Below are 5,000 nucleotides of genomic sequence, written 5' to 3'. Positions count from 1 at the left end.
ATTCAACGGGTTAGGTCCACTTACTTTTTTTTATTTTTCCATTATTGAATTTTACACTTTTTCTTTTTTATTACAAATAGAAACTTTTTCAAAATATCAAGAATCTTTTTATTCTTCCTTCAAATAGAAAGACTATTGCTTTTGAAAAAAAAAGTAAAAAGCCCCTTATCGGATTTGAACCGATGACTTACGCCTTACCATGGCGTTACTCTACCACTGAGTTAAAAGGGCCCTTTTTCTTTCTTTCAATTTCTAAATAAGGAACTAGCATGACTAGTACATATATTTGTTACTGTGTATACTTATTCTATAAATTTATATAAATTATTTCTATAAATTTATATAAATTATATAAATTAAATGATATAAATGGGATTAGAATACATGTACATCAATATCTATTATTTGTATAATGACTCATCAAAGAACAAAAAATTGGATTTACCTAGTGAATAGAATATAGTTAAAAAAAAGAATTGATTAAGATTGGATTTGATCCATATCAAATATATTATTTCAAAATGGATTCTTGAAGTCATTCTAATCATAACACTAAATTCTTTTTATTGATACATAAATGTACTCACAAAATAAAATATTTCATCGAAACATTGATAAAATCGAATCATTGATAAAATGGATTCAATATGTTCTGTCCCTAAACCAAATTTTTATTTTTTTATTGAAAAATTCTATTTTCCAAAGTTTTTTTTCTTAGTATTAGATATAAATCTACCTATCGAATCTTAGTATTAGTAATAAATGATAGAAATGAAGTTTTAACCTCTCGTCCTTTGCAACAAACGAATCATTCCTGTGAAGAATTTTCTCTTTATTGGAACATTACTTCTTTTTTTTTCTTATTATGACTGGAATAAAAAAATTTAGAAATATAAATGATTAATAAAAAATTTCTATGGAATTATGAAAGAACGAAAAATATTTTTTTTTATCGAATCATATCATTATATTGACAATTGCAAAAAACTGTTCATACTATGAACGTAGTATAATGGCGGTCGGGCAAGTATGCCCCCATCGTCTAGTGGTTCAGGACATCTCTCTTTCAAGGAGGCAGCGGGGATTCGACTTCCCCTGGGGGTAGGGTGTTACGAAAGGAAGTTGATCAAAAATTTTCAATAAAAACTGAAATGTATTCTTCCTATTGTGCTGGGTCGATGCCCGAGCGGTTAATGGGGACGGACTGTAAATTCGTTGGCAATATGTCTACGCTGGTTCAAATCCAGCTCGGCCCAAGAATTTGCCGATCCACTATGAAATTCTATAACCCATTTATAGTTCTCTGGAAATGACTGATGTGCTATGATACGGAAGAATCAAAATATTAAACATATCTAAGGTTATTTCTTTTTTTTCTGTATTCCATATTTCTTTCCACAAATTCAAAATCTTGTTAATAATCGGTATTCATGTCAAGATCTGTAAGTAGAAAATATAAGGAAAAATTGAAAAAAAAAATATTTTTTTTTCATTGATTCAATTTTCAATCGATTTGTTAATAGAATAAGAATAAGAAACGGATTACGAGTAATTTGTGTCGATCTCACTAAAGTGGATATCGATATACATATCAATATATAAAAAAATGCGCTTTTTTCATTTACAACAAAAAGGTTCGAATCCGAAATAGAAAAAGAAAAGGTTTGACAGAAACGGTCCGTAAAAATATTTATACAGTACACCCCTTTCCCTGGGATTGTAGTTCAATTGGTCAGAGCACCGCCCTGTCAAGGCGGAAGCTGCGGGTTCGAGCCCCGTCAATCCCGTTGGATATAAATCCAAAAAAATAAAAAATAAATTCCTTTTTTGTGTATTTGTAGGGAATCAAATTGATAAACAAAATTTTATTTGGGGCCCCCCCCTGCTTTTTCATTTGTTTCGCCGAAAAAGGAAGGAAAGGGATTTTGGACTTTCATCAAGAATAAATGTTTTTTTGTTTTATTTAGTATGGATAAAAGATCTTCCTATGTTATACTATTTCATGAGTTGATTTGATAGCTCAGATTTTGTGATTCATGATATTGATCCGATTTGATATCATTGAAATCCAATTTATACCATTGTTGAAAGATTGAACATTTCTATGGGATTAAATCCCGAATTTTTTTTTTAGAAATTTAAGAGAAATAGAACATAATAAAGATTATGGAAGTAAATATTCTCGCATTTATTGCTACTGCACTGTTTATTCTAGTTCCTACTGCTTTTTTACTTATAATTTATGTAAAAACGGTAAGTAAAAGTGACTAATTTCACTGAAATATGATTTCTTCATTTTTATGAATGATTTAAAAAAATGATCGTACAATCAGCGTAATCCAGATAGTAGAAATCAATTTGATTTCTACTATCTGAGAATTGCGTCCAATTTTTTTTTTCAGATTCTTTTTACAAACAATTCCGGTATCTTAGGAAAAAAAGGGGGTAAAAAAACAGGAATGGTTATTACACGGTCCGCCATTTTCCATATATATATATATCTATATAACCAGGTTAAGCGTCAGTTCATCGAAATAGAAATTTTAAGAAAAATTTGATTGGAATAGGAATCCATTTCTTCTTCTTTTTGATTCCCTTGTTTTTCTCAAAATAGGAATATGGGAATAATGAAAATATTTGTTTGATTGAAAGAGTATTTTCAATTCCTATAAGATACATAGAATACATTACACTACTAAAATATAATAGAATCAAGATAGATTTTCTATTTGAACTCAATTAATTAGTATTAGTTTAAATGAAATATTTTCATTCAATAGTTTCGAAATTCAAAAATTCAGGTAGAAATCAACAAGGTTACTTGGATCCCTTAACTCAATTTTTAGTATCCCTATAGCCCACTTCTTCCCCATACTACGAGGGAAAGGGAAAATGAAAAAACTACCATTAAAGCAGCCCAAGCAATACTTACTATATCCATGTAAATTTTGTCTCCTATCTCTATAAATATGAAGGAACTATTTCATTATTTTTTCAAATTTTTTATTCTATTCTTTTTTTTGTATTATTCGCTAAAAATACTATACTATAATAGTGGAATTGCTATTACAGAGTCAAAAAAAGGATTCTGGGCTAACATCATTCACGAAAAACAAGAATTCATTCTATTTATTAGTTATTAGAACATCTAAAAAGTTTTTTTTGATTATTTTTAGTAAAATCATAAAACATTAAACATAAAAAAATTATAGGAAGTTATAAGTCAATGAATGTTACTACCAGGTGGGAATATTAAGATTTCTCTTTTATCATTTCCTTAAGGATTTCATAAAAAAAGAATCAAGACAGATTCATTTGCATACTTATACTCTTCTTTCTATTTGAAATAGTCCCTTAAATGTCTCCCAATTCGTTCTCTAAAATAATTAAAAAAACTTTTTTTCTTTTCTATTCGATTTTAGAATCAAAACTTTTTAATTTTATTAGAATATAGAATATGAAAATCTAAAGAATACTTTTTTTGAATATTACGAAAGCGAATTAGCTAAATTAAAGCTATTAAATAGAATTGATCTAAATAAATAATATTGATAAAATGTGGAAGCACTCATAAACTTTAAATTAGTCTGTATAGAAGGTTTTTCTTCTGCCTTTTCTCTACCTAAAAATGGACTTTCCTATCCGACTTATTCTTAATCCAATCTAATAAAAGACCCAGTCAGGAGACAGACACTACAATAGTTGTGTAGTGAACGAACTATCATTTCTAAATTTATGGATTCCTTTTCACTACTAGAATCTTTCCTTGAATTCGAGACAAAAATATTTACAACATTTTTTAAGCTACTGATGCTTATAATTTCGAATCAAACGCAATTCTCAAGACTCCTTTTCCCTCGCTTGCTTCTGTTGGAAAAAAAGTTTTCTAAAAAAACGTAATATAATCTTTCATTTACAGTTTCTTATCGATCAGGCGACACCCGGATTTGAACTGGGGAAAAAGGATTTGCAGTCCCCCGCCTTACCACTCGGCCATGCCGCCAATAAAAATATAGATATGAAGTTTTTGAGAATACTCCCCCCTTTTCTTTCTATTGAAAAATTGAAAAACAATCTTGAGACAAATCGCAACCGTTAACTATTCTTTTATGAATTATTCTTGAATATTTGAATAGAAATTTTTTTTTCTTAATGAGATCAGAAAATAAAAATTGATACATAACCAATCAATATTGCTTTTTTTTTTAACTTTGTTCATTCTAATTATAACAGCAACTTTCAATATATGTAAACCCTAGAATATCAATTTGATCTGTTACACAGATATTATCTAATCGAGTATCTTATCCATATCTATATAGATATAGAATACCAATACTATACGGTATTTTCAAGAAATTATCGTGCTTATTCTTTTTTTACAATTTTCAATAGAAAATTTGTAAAAATTCACACAACATGTTATGTGTTTGTTATCCTGAACAAATATGACTGCAATAAAGTTAGAGACAGATCTATAGCTGCAGTTAAATATATGCATGTTTCAAAAATACAAGCCTTATTACATTACACATAACATACTCTAATCATATTCTCCCCAATTCTCTCCAAAATACTTCACTTCAAAATATATCTTTTCTTGACAATTTCGAATGGATTTTTTTTTGTATCCAATTGAATTTGAATATGTAATATCATAATAATGATAGAAATGAAATGCATTTTTTTAGATTCCTAAAAAAAATATTGAAATGCCCGTAGAAATTTCCAATCCTTTTTTAGATTAGACTTTCGATTCTATCTGTTTGTTTTGTTGCAAATTCCTTCGAAGTTGAGTATCAAATTCTAATATTTCTTTCTCTTTTCATAATAGGTATTTCATACACTAAGAAATATTTGATACACGGGATTAGGTAAGATTTCATGTAATTCAGTATAAAGAATAGAAATTCCAATATTGCTAAATGGATTCATGTGATTTGATGAAGCATGACAGCAAATCGTGGAATATTTTTCGATAAAATTCACGGGGAAATTGA

At 28.3% G+C, this 5,000-nt stretch overlaps 4 non-coding genes across 4 annotated transcripts; 2 read left to right on the top strand and 2 right to left on the bottom strand.

The window, feature by feature from the left end:
- Positions 1-159: 159 nt before the first annotated feature.
- TRNAT-GGU (transfer RNA threonine (anticodon GGU)) lies at positions 160-231 on the bottom strand. Its single transcript has one exon. It is a non-coding gene; the product is annotated as a tRNA-Thr (tRNA).
- Positions 232-1,172: 941 nt separating this feature from the next.
- Positions 1,173-1,256, top strand: TRNAY-GUA (transfer RNA tyrosine (anticodon GUA)). The gene has a single exon. It is a non-coding gene; the product is annotated as a tRNA-Tyr (tRNA).
- A 457-nt stretch (positions 1,257-1,713) lies between these two features.
- TRNAD-GUC (transfer RNA aspartic acid (anticodon GUC)) lies at positions 1,714-1,787 on the top strand. Its single transcript has one exon. It is a non-coding gene; the product is annotated as a tRNA-Asp (tRNA).
- Positions 1,788-3,932: 2,145 nt separating this feature from the next.
- Positions 3,933-4,003, bottom strand: TRNAC-GCA (transfer RNA cysteine (anticodon GCA)). The gene has a single exon. It is a non-coding gene; the product is annotated as a tRNA-Cys (tRNA).
- Between the last annotated feature and the right edge of the window lie 997 nt (positions 4,004-5,000).

This window comes from Vigna unguiculata, unplaced genomic scaffold (assembly GCF_037176805.1).
Source record: "Vigna unguiculata cultivar grain cowpea cultivar isolate G323 ecotype 2 unplaced genomic scaffold, ASM3717680v1 ptg000501l, whole genome shotgun sequence".
NCBI lineage: Eukaryota > Viridiplantae > Streptophyta > Magnoliopsida > Fabales > Fabaceae > Vigna > Vigna unguiculata.
Note: the sequence above shows the minus strand (reverse complement) of the source record. Positions and strands in the feature narration are given on the sequence as shown.